The sequence below is a fragment of the Aedes albopictus genome, chromosome 2, assembly GCF_035046485.1.
Source record: "Aedes albopictus strain Foshan chromosome 2, AalbF5, whole genome shotgun sequence".
Lineage (NCBI taxonomy): Eukaryota > Metazoa > Arthropoda > Insecta > Diptera > Culicidae > Aedes > Aedes albopictus.
The window spans coordinates 400778335-400797379 of record NC_085137.1 but is presented as its reverse complement, the minus strand read 5'-3'; the positions used below and the strand labels follow the sequence as shown (position 1 = coordinate 400797379).

General features: G+C 39.8%; 1 protein-coding gene and 2 long non-coding RNA genes across 3 annotated transcripts in view; 2 read left to right on the top strand and 1 right to left on the bottom strand.

Annotated features, from left to right (window-relative positions):
* LOC109407974 (NAD kinase 2, mitochondrial) overlaps positions 1–19045 on the top strand; it is a 44943-nt gene that overhangs the window by 907 nt on the left and 24991 nt on the right. The window lies entirely within an intron of this gene.
* LOC134288432 (uncharacterized) lies at positions 4–12431 on the bottom strand. The gene is made up of 3 exons (XR_009997953.1): positions 5946–12431; positions 822–5887; positions 4–150 (listed from the first exon to the last, which is right to left on the bottom strand). It is a non-coding gene; the product is annotated as an uncharacterized LOC134288432 (long non-coding RNA).
* LOC134288433 (uncharacterized) lies at positions 148–448 on the top strand. Its single transcript, XR_009997954.1, has 2 exons — positions 148–267; positions 361–448. It is a non-coding gene; the product is annotated as an uncharacterized LOC134288433 (long non-coding RNA).

Below are 19045 nucleotides of genomic sequence, written 5' to 3'. Positions count from 1 at the left end.
GGTCGTTTATCGTTGTATGTGTTGGTCAATGGCCATTCTCAATCAACTTACTTTAGACTGTTGGAAAATCTTGTTAACAATGAGATCGACTGACTATGCGTACTTGCATAGTAGTCAAGGACAGTGACCTAGAATCGGCTTGATTTAACCCTTTATAAGGCCGAGAAAACTAGAAGACTTGTCAAAGCATACTATTATGGAAATGATTATATACATGATTACATGTACAAAGCAATTTTTGTTTGAAAGAAACTCTCAAAAATCTAGGTGGCAATATAGTTGCCACTGCCCGTTTAGGCCAAAAACGCTGGTGGCAATATAGTTGCCACTGCCCGTTTACCCCAAAAACGAGCTTTTGAGGTGGCAATATAGTTGCCACTGCCCGTTTAGGCCACCAGCGCTGGTGGCAATATTCTTGCCACTGCCCGTTTAGGGTACTTTTCTTCTTTTGACTTCGACAAAAAGCCGGAAAAGAGATTTTAGAATGGATTAGGGCTTAACCCATAATATAAACTGTGTAGTTCAACTCCTTTCAACCCAGAATTTCATTATTTCTTAAAATATTTACCAAATCTATAATTTTATAATAAGTTTGAGCTAATTTTCTTCAGGCGGTCAAATTTAGCCATTTTTGAGACTACAAATGACTCCTAAATTGTTGTTAAAGCTTTGTTTAGTACCAAAAAAAATACCAGGCGTTGCTAGTATTCCCAATTTTGCGTAAACCAAAAAAAAAAGTTCGAAATAAATTGTTATAAAACAGAAACAATTACAAACAGTAGGTGGCAATATAGTTGCCACTGCCTTATAAAGGGTTAAACCGGTTCAAGTGCAACTTTTCCTGCAGTGCAGCATGCTCTTAATCGTTGGTGTAACTAGGGATTCATGCTAGGGGTACATTTAGCTCAATAGTTCACAAGTTTAGTTATTGCTAAATTTAAACTATCGACTACAGTTATATTTTACAAAATTATTTTCATGATATCCTCAATCAAGTGTTGGAAACAAGCTAATGTAACGAAAATCCACCTCCAACTTACAGGGTGACTACTCAACCGAGAAAATCGGGAATTGCAAACAACCGGAAAAATACCGGGAATTTGCTTAGAACATGAATTTCCCTTGGTAATGAAAGTCCATAATAATCATTATTACTCCTTTTATATGAGATTTTTTGTGATTTTTTTAAACTAGATCCTATATGCTAAATACGGAACATAACATGTCGAAAAAATCTCGCTTTTTGTACCTACTCAGCATTAGCGTGATGGTGGCGGTGGCCAACTGCGCGACTGAAGAAAGGTTTTATCAAAAGATTTTGTTTATACCAAATAGAAAATTGTCTATACTGTTTTGAGATTTTTGACTTTTATTCCAGTTGTGTTTAAGAGAGTTAAACATAAAATAATGCAAATGGCATTCACAAGGATTTCCGGAGTAATTTATTTGGAATTCCAACAATACTTCATGTCAGAATCTTCTCATGGATTTCTCTAGTAGGGGTTCTTTTTGACAATTCATTCGTATTCTGTAACGAGATGATTAGAATTATGGACCGATGGTTAAGGTATAAGGGCTGATTGCAATTCAGAAAGAATGTTTCATCCTATCTTGAGGCATACCATATGGTAAATGCCTAGCCTGGATCGCCCAAGAAACCGCATTTCTTCGATCACAGTGCGCAGTTGGGAAAAGCCTATAACCCTTTATAAGGCGGAGAGAACCAGGCACGGAATCCACTCGTTCTACATTGGAATATAAAGTCACGGTGCCCCTACAGACCGTTATTATTCTGCTATTCTATTCTGCTATTATCAACGCATCCCCTGGCTTTCGCCCATCTGCGTTGTCTTTTCACTAGGCAATACGTCTACCAATTGATGTTTATGGGCTTGCCGGACCAAGTCATGTAGCTAAGCCAAACACCCCACCTACAACTGTTGGGTAGGCACCATTGTCCCGCCCACTGGTCTTTTACAGCTAGTTGTAGGTGCATGTGTGCGTGTAAGTATTGGAGTGTGTGTGTCAGTGTTGGTGTATTGTAGGCGCCAACTCGTTCTAATCCACTCTGATAGCTAACACCCTATTGAACCATTACCCTTAAATTTGGCAATCTATGAAATAGAATGAGTTAAACGCCTGTAAAACACAGTCAATTAAATCAAACAACGTGTTAGTATTAAAGCAAAGATACAACGAAGCAACGCCCCGAACCTCGAGAGCACAAACCCCAAGAACCAAATGACAGGCAGCGCCGATAAGTCGATCGACTGGCCACCATCAGTGAATAACCAATCGAGTAAACCCCCCAGCACAAACTGCCACCAGCTCTCCCGACCTGCGCCCAACAAATCCGAGGCACAGCCCAGCCTTAGCTTCATCTTAAAACCAAAATCTAGATTACAGAGTACAATACTTCCCAAGTAACCACGCAGCTCGAGCCGCAAATCACGCACAACACGGCACAAATAAGACAAACACTACCACGCCCGTACAACCGAAACCGACCTAGAGTAGAGAAGGGTCTCTTTCCACTCCAACCCGGACTCAACTGCACCCACAGGGCAGCGCACCTCACCCACACCGCACTCATTCATGCATCACTGTCCGAGCCGCACGGTCACCTGGGTTGAGTCTATCTGCATGACCTCGCCCAACCCGTAACGCAGAGTTTAAATCCCTCTCTTGCATTACAAAGTACTCCCTCTTCCCAAAAATCTGTACGTGGTATAAATGAGATCTTAAGGCTGAAGAAATCGTCACCAATACAACCGCCAACACTGAGCACTCAATGATGTCGGCCTTATCAACGACGACCCCCTCAGTCCCAAACCCAATTATCCCACACTACCCAAGTAATCACCCTGCTGAAGCCGTAAGCACCGCACGCACAAAGCACACACACCGACACGCACTACCCCACACAAACCACCAAGGCCGAACAAAAGCGGAAAGCGGTGCCACCACTGCTGAATCACGAATTTTTTAGTATAATTCAGCAATCGTAGATCCATTCCTCGACCCTACTCAGCCCTAACGGTCCATAGCAATGCCTGTCAATATATGCGCCTCACACATGCAACCCCTACACCCTAACAGTATGGTCACTTTGGGTATCCCTGGGTTTTGACATGATGGTCAGGGATCACAGCCATCAAAACGTTCCACACTTTATCAGGGCTTACGACCTGTAGACATGATGATTTCTCAATAGTTTCAATCTCTTTCGGACCTTCCGCTATTGGAGACCATCATGGCTAGCGGTGTTATAAAGTCACGGTGCCCCCACAGACCGCTATTATAAAATAAAAATGTCCATCAAAACTAAGTTTAGGGGTCGAAACCTGGTGCCATTCTGCACCTCTGGGCAAATTTTTAAAATAATCCCTAGGAGGAATCTCGAGAAATCTCGATTTGATGTTTTATACTAAGAAATTTCAAAGAAATCCATGTTCAGATTCAACAATATCGCTTAAATACCTACAAAAAAAACTCCCCAAAGTATTCAAAGTTGTTTCAAACCAGTATATATTTACCAACGCAACTTTTTTTATACATATTTACTACTCACCCAACTCAATTAACTGACGAAACTGACATAAGTATGTTTTTCCAAGCCATGCATCGGTTTTAACGTAAGCATTGAAAAGCGATTTTTCCCTATTGTTTTATGAACATACACATCCCAGTGTTATACATTAAAATTTTCCCTAATTCTACAACATGTTTACTATATTACGAGGAACCAACCCTCCGAAGACCACAAAGGGATCTAAGATATGTGGAAAAAGTTATTGACTGAAAACCGAATAGCATGGAAACGCTGTTTTACATGTAAGGAATAACAATAAATAAGGTACACCGGGGCAAGTTGAAACGGGTGGGGTAAGATGAAACGGCGGGTCAACATGATGTTATCTAATGATAGTAAACAGTTTGATTGCCATAACACATAGTTTTTGGTTCAAACAATCTTCTGGCGATGGATAAATTTCCAAATTATATTGAAATCTATTTCAAAACTTCGCGTTTCATCTTGCCCCACACGTTTTAACTTGCCCCGGTGTACCTTAATCAAATCTCGTCATTTTATCGATCGGGTAAGGCTTCATAACTTTTTTCCATGAACTTCGCATCGCTTTGCGGTCTTCGGAGGTCTAATTCATCGTGAAGTTTGCTACAGAAATCATTCGTGGAATTATTTTTAGGGACCAAGGGGTGACCCCAAGCGATTTTCCATTGAAAAAGTAAATTTTCTCATAAAATCGTCTGAAAAATTAAGAATATCGGCAAAAAAATAGTTTTCCCGATCGACCTGATATTTTGTACAGTTGATATGGGACCAAAATGGAACTCAAAAAGTATACAAGAACTAGAGTTTTTGCATTTTTTTTATATTTTCGCATATAAACCGTGTCCCATGTTAACGTCGTAGTTTCCTGTTCTTCCAAAATTGGTGTACTATTAGATCTTTATTTAACCCTCTAATACTCTACCCCGCCTTTAGACGGGGTATAGTTTGAGCATTTTTGTAATTTTTGTTTCGTGAAAAATCATTTTTTTATATTTTTGGCTGATATTTAGGACTGTTTTGTATATCTCAAAATGGTTTTTGGTATATTTTAAAGCGTATTTACATTTTTTTTTTAAATCATTGAAAAATCGATGTTTTAGTCACCTTTCAGAAGTTATTGTTTATTTTGTATTGAGTCGCTACAATTAACATATTTAATTTTTTTCCCAAATCATTCTGTTGGCGCGAGTTTCTTCGGGATTAGGGAAACACATATCGAGAGCAGCGTTTGATAACGGCAGCTTCAATGCTATATTTTAAAGAATTCATTTTAATTATTTACATGGTTTTACTTAAAATTAACTTACTTGATAGTTTCTTAATCACTAACGAACTCTTCCACTCAACGCTCAACTTAACACTAAATCTCCTTACAATTCTAATATGTACATTCACATTCAATTAATTCCTATTGGATAGGACAGTTGCCAGTTTCACTCAAATACATGCGATACCGTCGCAACATTCTCCCCTCCGTGACAACTGGTAACTAACTATCTCATCACTTTTTGAATCTATATACATTTTAATTGTTGGAAATAAAGTTTTCAAATAATACCTTTCTGTGCCACTGTGCACTGTAATGTGCAGAGCAGCTCCGCCGGGGTCGAAAACAATACATCTAGAAACAGCGTTGCGACCAACACTGACGACCACGCGGGCTTTCTTTACTGCACTTTTTTGTAGCATATTCACCGTCGATTGTTTCGCTTCTATCTCTGTTGAATCAGAAGATAGGCGCACGCTGTATGCTGATTGATTCCTGTTAGAACGGTTGGTCGTCGTCGTCGATACGATGGGACCGTGTGCGGGATGCCTTTGTTGTCATCGCAGCCGACTGAAGGCGGCTTGGTTAGTTGCGTTCGCGGAGCAACGAAATGTGGTTGGGATGTCGTTTTGATTGGATTGGAGCAGGCAAACTGTAATTGGGTTTTGTCGTTGCACGAATCGGACCTTACTGTTGTCGATTGTACTCGGACACCTTTCCCACTATATTTGCACATTAGTGCCTCTTTTTTCGCCGTGTACTCCAATTCAATTTTCTCCATCGCTTTGGAGAACTTTTCATCCATCTCCGCAAACTCGCGCTCGAATTCCAGTGCCATGCGTCTTTCTTCATCCTGGCACTGTTTTCGCCAAAGCGCTCTCCGGACTTCGAACTCTTCGAGTTGCTGCTTGAGGGCGTCCAGTCGGGTAGCCATACCGATCTCTTTGTGTTGATGATTTATCAACATTGAAGTTTGTTGGCGCGAGTTTCTTCGGGATTAGGGAAACACATATCGAGAGCAGCGTTTGATAACGGCAGCTTCAATGCTATATTTTAAAGAATTCATTTTAATTATTTACATGGTTTTACTTAAAATTAACTTACTTGATAGTTTCTTAATCACTAACGAACTCTTCCACTCAACGCTCAACTTAACACTAAATCTCCTTACAATTCTAATATGTACATTCACATTCAATTAATTCCTATTGGATAGGACAGTTGCCAGTTTCACTCAAATACATGCAATACCGTCGCAACACATTCTTTCCTAGTTTTAAAGTTTAAGGGAATCGAATACACTCTAAAATTATTTTCCGTTAAATTATACGGAAAATAAAATTTTCTGTGAATAAAAATTAAAACAAAAATATTTCAATAATAATCATAAAATCTCAAAATGTTTTCATCTCAAAAAATCCACACCCCAAATAAGCTTCCAGGAAAAATATAAAACTGTGGGGACGTTCAAAAATAAAAATTATAAAAATTAAAAACTGAAATTCACGAAATCGAGAGTTAAAAAGAATCATCTTCCAAAACATGTTTAATTGATTTTAAATGACAAAAAATGATATTTAGATCAAAATAAAAAATTTGGGTGTTACAGGGTTAACACATATTTCTCAGTAATTTTCTAGTGTTCATGTGCAAGAATATGTAGCACTTTTCATTGAAAAAAATGTTCAAAATTCTAGGCAAAGCAAATCAAAGTTAATCGTACACACCGTAGTTGCTACTCCGTGATTTACCAGAGTTGCACAGAGAACGAATGAAAGCAAGGCTTGGGGCTAGCTAACCATTCTCAATGTGCACAATTCGAGAGTTCAACATTTGAAAGTCAATAACGGCGCTGGCCACGTCCTTACGGTCATCGGATCGATTATGTGTCATACTCGCCCCATATAGGAGCGATACATTTACAGCAAGGAACAATACAATTACTAAACACTGAACGCCCCTTTTCAAATGCTAAGCAATATCGAAAAAAAGTATAAATTTGTTTTCGACTATTGTGACTGAAAACGTTATTCATTTTAAGAAAACTGTGTTCAAAGACCTACTCCAGTTTTTCTAACCCTAACGTTGGTAATCAAAAGCACACATGACAAGCAACGTTTTTTGCATCTTTTTTCTGATTTTTGTACACTGCCAAATGTTTGGTAAGTCAGTTTAATCAGCTAATTGATTTAGATGAGTAGTAAATATGTATAATTGAAGTAACGTTATTAAATAAATACGGGTTTGAAACAACTTTGAACACTTTAGGGAAAGTTTGTGTAGGTATTTAAACGATATTGTCCAATCTGAACATGGATTTCTTTGAAATTTCTTAGTATAAAACATCAAATCGAGATTTCTCGAGATTCCTCCTAGGGATTATTTTAAAAATTTGCCCAGAGGTGCAGAATGGCACCAGGATTCGATCCCTGAACTTAGTTTTTATGGACATTTTTATTTTATAATAACGGTCTGTGGGGGCACCGTGAAAGTACATGTGGTGTAATGAACAAAAACGTTTTTATTTTCAAAAAATTCGATGGTCGATTTTGTATGAAAAAAATTGGTCTAAATTTCAACTTTTTGTCAACAAAGTTTAAAATGTTGTTATTTTGTGATGCGTTAATCAATCATGCTGATTTTTTGACAGGTTATTGCCCTAATATTCATGAGTTACTTGTGTGGATTTGAACTCGATTGGTTAATTATTTTGGAAGTTATGGCAATTGTACTGCCGTGAATCGCAAGTCAGTCCCATATGTAAAAGTAGGCATTGAGAAAATGGCCTCTGAAGTTTTCAAATTCGATTTCTATGTGGAACTCTAAAAAATCGCCAAGAATTGAAAACTTCTGCGATCATCATTAAACTTTCACATATTGTTTCAAACGTGAAAACGTAACAGTGAAAAATATAAAACTGGCTAAAATAGTGTTAGGTTTGGTACTGAAGGGTGCACAAGTTCGTAATGGGACTGACTTGCGATTACTTTTCATCATGGGACAATCTGACTTGGTGTTGTTTTTCAATTTTACTGAACAAACTATAAATTTTTTTGCTCGCAGCTAAAAGATCATCCGAAGAAAGCTCGAAAACGGCCATTTACTCATTTTTGTCTAAAATGCAGATGGGACTGACTTGTGATTCACGGCAGTTTAGTACATGCCCATTTATTATAGTACATTTTTTCAAAAGGCTGAGTTTTTAATAATAATGAAGCAATTCAGTTGAAATTTTGTCCACAAGTAAAAGGAACATAGGCCTTTTATTCCTCATCATTCGATTTTCAATTCGCTCACCATAACAGAATTTCGAGCTTATAAACCTTCATGCACTCAAAAATGAATGTTTTTGGAGAGACATTTTGTTCTTAAAAAGCCCATTCATATTTGTTATGGCTCAAAAAAATCATGAGTGTTCACAAAGACCTAATGTATCCATCAGTTAAAACAGAAGTTGTAAAAATTTTCTAAACGAACAGAAAAAAATTAGTGTATAAGTTGGCAATATAGTTGCCACTGCCTTATAAAGGGATAAGCTTGAAAAGTAAAGCAGAGGATGGTGTGGCATAATAAGCAGGTGGGCATAATGAGCAGTGAGCACCCTGCATTTCACTATAAACTTTCACATATTCAGCACAAATTGTTCCATTGTACCTTAGTCAACCCATTGAATGAATGACGAAATATTATCGAGTTTCTCGATATTTCCTGAGTCAATTAAATGTATTCATAACATTTTTCAAATATCTGTAAAATGTTTTGTTGAAAAAATATAGTTTAAAAAGTCTTTATATAGTAGGATGGGAGCAAAATGAGTAACCAATGAAAAATAATAATATCTCAACAAATTTCAGTTTTAATTTTGCTTTGTTTTGATGCCTATTATAGTAAGGTTTTGCCAAAAAACTTCAAATTTAACTTGGAAAAATCAATATCTATAGTAGGCCTGTCCAGCTTTTCAAAAATGTTCTCTGATTCTCAAGTCCACTCCCATATTTTGATTGGCAACGTAAAAGAAGTAACTGGTCAAAATTCCAGCCAAATCCATTGAAATTAAGAGGTGCATCAAACCAATTTTGTGTTCTCGACTATTTTTGAACTTCAAAAAATCATAACTACACTAAAACTTGTCAAAACTTAATTATTTCGGCAGAAATTGAAAGCTATACTTGCTTGCTACAACTTCTCCGATCAACGTGTGCCAATAAAATTGAAGGAAACATGTGTAATTATCACATTTGTGATCAGAAAAACCTTAAAAGTTGATTTTTTGATAGATTTTGTTCTGGAATACCCTAATATACCTAATAAGTTTGATATTTTAAAACGGCATCATATAACTCTCATGTTTTTTGGTTACCGTAAAATGGGGTAGCTTTGATAGTTTTTTAACGAATTTACTTATTATTTTTTCATGTAACAGTATTTCCCCTACTTTTATATTTTTAAAACAAGTACTGGGGTATCAGTTATCAATTGCAATTGAAAGATTTGATGATTTTAAATATTTTGGGTGACTTTGAGTTTTTCATATGAGCGAGATTCAGATTTTTATTTCGGGGTAACTTTGACAGTGCCCTGAAAAACACAGGTGGACAGGCCTAATCTACAAAGCGTATTATCCAGTTATAAGAGTTTTTTTTGTCGGCCAAATTGCTTAAAACTTGGTCGTATAACTCAGCTTATTTGGGAAAGATTTGAGGCAAAATTTGAGTTAAACAAGTTTTTAAACCCCCTCATGACGAAGAGAACAAAACGGCCGAAAATGCGTAAGTTCCCCTATTACTTATTGACGTTTAGAAACTCCTTAACCCCTTTCTTCCCACGACTATAAAAGGCTATTTCTTGAAATAAGGATTTACTGGATTTGGTGACTAAATGCTTAAGCTGCTCATTATGCCCCGCCTGCCCCTAAAGCGAATCAGTAGCGCAAAATCACGGGAAATCCAAAAACTGGGTCAGAAGACCTTTGGAAATACCCTTAAATAGAAGTTCGTCTATTTTCGTTCACACAGTTTCCAGGAAATTTCTCTACGAAGTTCCTCTGCGGACACCACACAAATATTATCTTGAACAGAACTTAACAATATTCTTTTGGACTTGTGGAGAAATTTCTGGCGAAGTTCCTAGAGTCAATTATGACACGCACTCAAAAGAAGATTCTAATAAATAGTCAACATAGTCAACATTGTTGTGGCAACAATGACATGATGATTGGGGGATCGCTCGATATGCTGAACAAACGTAGCGCCGACCATCATGTCCTAATCGGCGAGATCCGGCTACACGTTGCTGGGATCCATCGAAAGGAGATCACGCAAAAACGGCTACGCTCAAAAATGTGTTCGGCCTGTACATTTTTAGTAAACATCCATGCCGCACATGACTGTGTTGGAAACACACATTTTTTTTAAATTGCTCGTACGCTCACATGAACATGTATTTTGCAATAATTTCCACATGGCAACCTCACTGAGTTTATAAACCACCTTCAAATACCGAAAAATATGAGACGGGCTTGGTGGTCTAGTGGCTACCGCTTCTGATTCGTATGCAGAAGGTCATGGGTTCAATCCCTGGCCCGTCCCTTTTCATCCTACTTTGTATCTTTCTATCCACTTCCTCTCACTCTCTCTCTCTCTCTCTCTCTCTCTCTCTCTCCTCTCTACATATACAGCTCATGTATATTCATATGTTCATAGCCATCGCTAGAACCAGAAACGAATTGGAAAAAAGTCGTTTCCCTCTTTTCCAATTTCCACTCACAGCACAGTGTATATAACGCCTACAAGTTATGCAACCAAAGCGTGCTGTGCCGCTTGACCTTATTCACCTCATTCATCACACAATCTATACATTATAAAAATAACCCCTATCCATGGATCGCATCACCGACCCAACGGTGACTCCCAGATCTCCCATCCTTTCCGTCTAACAAATACCCCAGTCCGTGCTGGGTGTGGGGATGCAGAGGTGATCTCGGTCTTTAGTAGCAACAACCAGCACACTCTAACATTCCTTTCCCTTCCCAACTGACTATAAGGACGTGGCCGGCGCCGGTATTGATCCAAAATGTATGAGCTGCTAGAATTGCACTTTGAGAATAAGTGGAGTGTCCCAGCCCTTATTCATTTGGATCTCAGTGCAATTGGTACCAGCTCAGATCAATAACGGAGTAGCAACCATTGACATGTATAGTCAGATTTGATCGTTTTTTTTTTCACCTTCAAATACCGAAAAATATTGATATTTTGCAAAAATGTGAGCGTACGAGCAATTTTAAAAATGTGTGTTTCCAACACAGTCCCTGTGCGGCATGGGTGTTACCCAAAAATGAGAGCTTTTATTTTAGAGAGATGAAAACCGGGCGCCGGTTCAACACACACTGACTGGAAGACGCTGAGGGGAAAAGGTTCGAGGTGCTGGAGAACCGAGCTGCGGATATTCCGGATAATAAAACAGAAGAAGATAAATGGAGTGCCATCAAGAACGCCTTCATCTCCACCGGCGAGAATAATTTAGGTGAGCTACGCACTCAGATAATGCAGTGCATAGTGCATCGCAGAAGACACATGGAAGACGGCAGAGGATCGAAAGAACGCCAAAGTAGCGAGAGAATGAGCGAAACCACGAGGATCCAAAGCCGTAGCCCGTCAGCGCTATTCGGCTCTCGAGAAGGAAGTGAAACGATCCTGTTGTAGACAAATGAATGCCAAGAGTCTCTCTACCTGGTGTTCATTGATTACGAAAAACACGTATGTGGCAACCCTAATCCCACCTAATGCATCTGACAGGAGCCAACATCTATCGTGTATCCACAATGGAATCCTTTGTGGATACACAAATGTTTACATACAAGGTGTTAGATTCTTAAAAATGGCGGCCTCGCACCCTGGTGACGAAAAAGCTTTCGACCGTCTCAATCACGAAAACATGTGGGAAGCCCTCAGGCGCAAGGGACTCCCTGAGAAAATCATCGGCCTCATTGAAGCACAGTACAGGGGATTTCCGTGCAGAGTACTGCACAACGGTGTTTTGTCCGATCCCATCCGGGTCGTTGCTGGAGTGAGACAAGGATGTATAGGGTATGTGTGCCATCAGTAATCTCATGCTCCCATTTTCATCCTATTCGAAAACAAGCGATTACGGCACCGATTGACTACGTTCTTTTTGTTTTCATGGGTGCTCACTTCTAACAAAAAATACAAAAATAAGAAACAAAACAAACAGCGCTTCAATCCTTTGTTTTTCGTGGGATGAAAATGGGAGCTACATGCTTAATAAGGGAACCATTACCCTACTATAACCGCTACTGTTCCTCGTCGTAATCGACGAGATCCTGGTTGGTGCGATTGACCGTGAATCAAATCGAGGATTGCTGTGGCGGCCCATTACCATGGAGCACCTAAATGACTTCGATCTGGCTGATGACGTTGCTCTCCTAGCTCAACGGTGCTCTGATATGCAGAGCAAGCTCGATGATCTTGCCGATCGCTCATCAGTGGCAGGTATTACCATCAACGTCAACAAGACCAAATCGTCGGATGTAAACACGGTCAACCCTTTCAGCTTTACGGTAGCTGGGCAATCAGTGGAGACTGTTGAAAGTTTCCAATATGGGAAGATTCAAATATTACGTCCATCGTTTTTCGGGATTTCTAGACCCCCCCTCCCCCCTCTGTCACGCAATTTTCCTATACCCAATACACGTACTGTCACACTTTCCAGACCCCCCCCCTCCCCCAAATGTTGGACGTAATTTTTGAACGCTCCCTATCTTGGTAGTCAAATGGCGGCCGATGGCGACACCAAGATCGACATAGGTGCACGGATCAAGAAGGCGAGGGCTGCTTTTGCGAGTTTAAGAAATGTATGGAAAAACAACCAGATTAGTCGACGCACCAAAATCCGAATTTTCAACTCGCGCGTGAAATCTGTGCTGCTATACGCCAGTGAAACCTGGTGTGTATTAGCGGAGAGCACGCAACGGCTACAGGTCTTCATCAATAGATGCCTGCGGTATATAATTCGTGCATGGTGGCCTCACAATTGGATCTCCAACGTGAAGCTCCATCGTCGATGTCATCAAAAGCTGATAGCGACAGAAATTCTGGAGCGAAAGTGGAAGTGGGTCGGCCACACTCTACGCAGGGACGGGAACGAAATCTGCAAGCAGGCGTTAGATTGGAACCCAGCAGGACATTGCAGCAGAGGCAGACCCAGAGGCTCATGGCGGCACAGCCTCAACAAGGAAATAAAGGAAGTCGGCAGAAATTTGACCTAGCCACAGGATGGCCCAGGATGGAGATTTTTCAATTCGGCCCTCTGCACCACCATGGAAAGTATAATTGAAGTCAACTTTTATAGCAGATATTTTGCGAAACTGATACTGAATTTCTAGTGAAACAATGGACACATTTGTAGCAGTTCCTGAGAGAATTAATTTCCGCTTCTTGGGTTTTGTGGATGATGAGATCCGTGCAATCGGTATTTGCAAAGCAGCCATTGTGACGGCCATCTTTAGATTTACTCATGTGGGCTTCGTGGCCGTGCGGCTAGAGGCGTCAGTCATCTAGACGTTTCGTAAGCCTCGGAGTGTGGGTTCGATTCCCGCTCCAGTCGGGGAAAACTTTTCGTCAAACGGAAAATTCTCCACTGGGCCACTGGGTGTTATGTGTGTTGTCCGTTGTCATATGTTAGTGCTTGTTCAGTCTGTACAACCTCTGGTTGAAGACGGTGTAGTGTCTTTTTTTTTATATATACAGGGTGTTTGGTTCCGGGTTTTGGATATTTTCAGGGCTGATAGGTCTTGATGAGAGATGAAAAAGTTCCCATGGAACATAGGGTCGGAAATCACTGCTAAGTGAGTTAATCACATTTTAAGTTTTTAATTTTTGGTTATCTTTGAAGTCCTATATCTACTAAACTATCAATCGTACAAACTTTCTCAGCGCACGAATTGAAAGCTAATTACTTCTACTTTCTTAGTCTCTTGGACGTAAACTTTGTAAAAATAGTTTAAAAGGCCTTAAATTGAAAAATAATGCAAAATTGGTCGAAAAAATCGACTCTTTTTTGGACATTTTTGATGATTTAAATATGAAAATAAAGCTTTTGTTAAAAAAGTTCTTCTACAAAACATGCACGAACTTGTTCCCTAAAAATGTTTCTTTGACACCAAAACTCTATCTTTTGTAGTTAAGCCAAAAAAATGTTTTTGAAAATAACGTTCCAAATTGCATTAACTTCATGCCAAAACAATGGTCATCACCCTATCCGTCGTGCGTTCGTGTGCTGTTGCTCCACGGCATGAGGACGACTACTGCTGCTGGCTTGGCTGCTGGTGATGTCATCGCATACAGAAACCGAGCTCGTTCTTTGTCGCGTCACATCTCCGCCTGTGGAATCATTCGAGGCGGAGTTTGGATTTGCGCATATTAAGTGCGACGTGCAGTTAACTTGTTTTTCGACGGAGCGAAAGGAAAGCGCCGACGAAAGTGTATTTACAAGAGCAACCATTTAAATCCTTCGCACTCGTAGCTCTGCTGCGGTGCTGTTCAGATGGGGGGGTCTGTGCGTGCGGCAATTTAGAGCATGCATTTATTTGATGCATTTCATTTTTTTTTTGTATGATGTGCAAGGATAATGATTCTTCTTATTTCTTGCATACCATTCCCACTGGGACAGAGCCTGTTTCTCAGCTCAGTTGTAAAACATACAACAATAAATTCCTTTGGAACCAATCATGGGGGATCCTTTGGAAATGATACCTTTGGAGAATCTAATCAAAAAGTTGGACATTTTAGGAGAAGTTGGGGATTCTTAAGGAACATTGGGGATTTTTAGGAGATATTGGGAAGGGGAAAAGGGAACTTAGGAATCATGGGGGTCCTCTTAGGAGAAGTTGGGGATTCTTAAGGGACATTGGGGATTTTTAGGAGATATTGGGAAGGGGAAAAGGGAACTTAGGAATCATGGGGGTCCTCTTAGGAGAAGTTGGGGATTCTTAAGGGACATTGGGGATTTTTAAGAGATATTGGGAAGGGGAAAAGGGAACTTAGGAATCATGGGGGTCCTCTTAGGAGAAGTTGGGGATTCTTAAGGGACATTGGGGATTTTTAGGAGATATTGGGAAGGGGAAAAGGGAACTTAGGAATCATAGGAGAAGTTGGGGATTCTTAAGGGACATTGGGGATTTTTAAGAGATATTGGGTAGGGTAAAGGGAACTATGGAATCATGGGGGTCCTCTTAGGAGAAGTTGGGGATTCTTAAGGAACATTAGGGATTTTTAGGAGATATTGGGGATTTTTAAGCAACATTGGGGATGTCTAGGAGAAGTTGGGGATTTTTAAGGAACATTGGGGATTTTTAGGAGATATTGGAGATTTTTAAGGAACATTGGGGAATTTTAGGAGATATTGGGAAGGGGAAAAGGGAACTTAGGAATCATGGAGGTCCTCTTAGGAGAAGTACGGTATTCATAAGGAACAATGGGCATTTTAAGGAGATATTGGGGAGGGTAAAGGGAACTAAGGAATCATGGGGGTCCTTGAGAAACTAATCAACAAGTTGGACATTTTATGAGAAGTTGGGGATTCTTAAGGAACATTGGGGATTTTTAAGAGATATTGGGAAGGGGAAAAGGGAACTTAGGAATCATGGGGGTCCTCTTAGGAGAAGTTGGGGATTCTTAAGGGACATTGGGGATTTTTAAGAGATTGATTGATTGATTTGTCTTTATTAGAGAGACTTTCAGCCCTTGGCTGGATCGTCTCTTTTTAAGAGATATTGGGAAGGGGAAAAGGGAACTTAGGAATCATGGGGGTCCTCTTAGGAGAAGTTGGGGATTCTTAAGGGACATTGGGGATTTTTAAGAGATATTGGGTAGGGTAAAGGGAACTATGGAATCATGGGGGTCCTTGGGAAATGATACCTTTGGGGAATCTAATCAACAAGTTGGCCATTTTAGGAGAAGTTGGGGATTTTTAAGGAACATTGGGGATTTTTACGAGATATTGGGAAGGGGTAAAGGGAACTTAGGAATCATGGGGGTCCTCTTAGGAGAAGTTGGGGATTCTTAAGGGACATTGGGGATTTTTAAGAGATATTGGGTAGGGTAAAGGGAACTATGGAATCATGGGGGTCCTTGGGAAATGATACCTTTGGGGAATCTAATCAACAAGTTGACCATTTTAGGAGAAGTTGGGGATTTTTAAGGAACATTGGGGATTTTTACGAGATATTGGGAAGGGGTAAAGGGAACTTAGGAATCATGGGGGTCCTTGAGAAATGATATCTTTGAGGAATCTAATCAACATGTTGGATATTTTAGGAGAAGCTGGGTATTCATAAGGAACATTGGGGATTTTAAGGATATATTGGGGAGGGTAAAGGGAACTTAGGAATCATGGGGGTCCTTGAGAAATGATACCTTTGGGGAATCTAATCAACAAGTTGGACATTTTAGGAGAAGTTGGGGATTCTTAAGGAACATTGGGGATTTTTAGGAGATATTGGGAAGGGGAAAAGGGAACTTAGGAATCATGGGGGTCCTCTTAGGAGAAGTTGGGGATTCTTAAGGGACATTGGGGATTTTTAAGAGATATTGGGTAGGGTAAAGGGAACTATGGAATCATGGGGGTCCTTGGGAAATGATACCTTTGAGGAATCTAATCAACATTTTGGATATTTTAGGAGAAGCTGGGTATTCATAAGGAACATTGGGGATTTTGAGGATATATTGGAGAGGGTAAAAGGAACTTAGGAATCATGAGGATCCTTGGGAAATGATACCTTTGAGGAATCTAATCAACATGTTGGACATTTTAGGAGAAGTTGGGGATTCTTAAGGGACATTGGGGATTTTTAGGCGATATTGAGGAGGGTAAAGGGAACTAAGGAATCATGGGGGTCCTTCGGAAATGATACCTTTGGGGAATCTAATCAACAAGTTGGACATTTTAGCAGAAGTTGGGGATTCATAAGGAACATTGGGGATTTTTAGGAGATATTGGGGAGGGTAAAGGGAATTTAGAAATCATGGGGGTCCTTGGGAAATGATACCTTTGGGGAATCTAATCAACAAGTTGGACATTTTAGCAGAAGTTGGGGATTCATAAGGAACATTGGGGATTTTTAGGAGATATTGGGGATTTTTAAGGAACATTGGGGATTTTTAAGAGATATTGGGTAGGGTAAAGGGAACTATGGAATCATGGGGGTCCTTGAGATATGATACCTTTGGGGAATCTAATCAACAAGTTCGCCATTTTAGGAGAAGTTGAGGATTCTTAATGGACAGTGGGTATTTTTAGGCGATATTGAGGAATGTTATCAACAAGTTGACCATTTTAGGAAATATTGGGGATTTTTAGGAGATATTAAGGAGGGTAAAGGAAACTTAGGAATCATGAGGGTCCTTGAGAAATGATAGCTTTGGGGAATCTAATCAACAAGTTGGCCATTTTAGGAGAAGTTGGGGATTCTTAAGGGACATTGGGGATTTTTAGGAGATATTGGGGATTTTTAAGGAACATTGGGGATTTTTAGGAGATATTGGGGCGGGTAAAGGGAACATAGGAATCATGGGGGTCCTTGGGATATGATACCTTTGGGGAATCTAATCAACAAGTTGGCCATTTTAGGAGAAGTTGGGGATTCTTAAGGGACATTAGTCATTTTTTGGAAATATTGGAGCGGGTAAAGAAAACTTAGGAATCATGGGGGTCCTTGAGAAATGATACCTTTGGGAAATCTTATCAACAAGTTGGACATTTTAGGAGAAGTTGGGTATTCTCAAGGAACATTGGGAATTTTTAGAAGATATTGGGGATTTTTAAGGAACATCAAAGATTTTTAAGGATCATTGGGGATTTTTAGGAGATATTGGAGATTTTTCACGACGTTGGGGATTTTTAGGAGATATTGGGAACTTTTCAATGAGCGTTGGGAATTGTAGGAGATATTGGGGAGGGTAAAGGGAACTTAGGAATCATGGGGGTCCTTGGGAAATAATACCTTTGGGATTCGTTAGATTTAGTTGGACATTTTAGGAGAAGTTGGGGATGCTTCAAGAACATTGGAAATTTTGAGGAGATATTGGGGATTTTTAAAGAATGTTGGGGCTCTTTAGAACAAATAGTGGAAATTTTTAGGAGATATTGGAGAGGGTAAAAGAAACATAAGAATCATCTTCCCCAATAACCCTTTAGAATCCCCAACTTCTCCTAAAATGTCCAACTTGTTGATTAGATTTCCCAAAGGTATCATTTCCCGAGGACCGCCATGATTCCTAAGTTCCCTTTACCCGCCCCAATATCTCCTGAAAATTCCCAACTTCTCCAAAAATGTCCAACTTGTTGATAAGATTCCCCAAAAGTATCATTTCCCAAGGACCCCATGTTTCCTAAGTTCTCTTTACCCTCCCCAATATCGCCTAAAAATCCCCAATGTTTCTTAAGAATCCCCAACTTCTCCTAAAAATTCCAACTTGTTGATTAGATTCCCCAAAGGTATCATTTCCCGAGGACCGCCATGATTCCTAAGTTCCCTTTACCCTCCCAATATCTCCTAAAAATCCCCAACGTTCCTTTAAAATCCCCAATGTCTTCTAAAAATCCCCAACGTTACTTTAAAATCCCCAATATCTCCTAAAAATCCCCAATAATCCTTAAGAATTCCCAACTTCTTTTAAAATGTCCAACTTGTCGATTAGATTCCCCAAAGCTATCATTTCCCAAGGACCCCTATGATTCCTATATTCGCTTTACCCTCCACAATATCTCCTAAAAATCCCCAATGTTCCTTAAAAATCCCCAACTTCTCCTAATATATCCAAATTGTTGATTAGATTTCCCAAAGGTATCATTTCAAAAGGACGACCATGATCCCTAAGTTCCCTTTACCCTCCCCAATATCGCCTAAAAATCCCCAAAGTCCTCTAAGAATCTTCAACTTCTAGTAAGAGGACCCCCATGATTCCTAAGTTCCCTTTTCCCCTTCCCAATATCTCCTAAAAATCCCCAATTTTCCCTAAAAATCACCAATATCTCCTAAAAATCCACAATGTTCCTTAAGAATCCCAAACTTCCCCTTAAATGTCCGACTTGTCGATTAGATTCCTCAAAGGTATTACTTCCCAAGGACCCTCATGATTCCTAAGTTCCCTTTACCAGCCCCAATATCTCCAAAAAATCCCCAATGT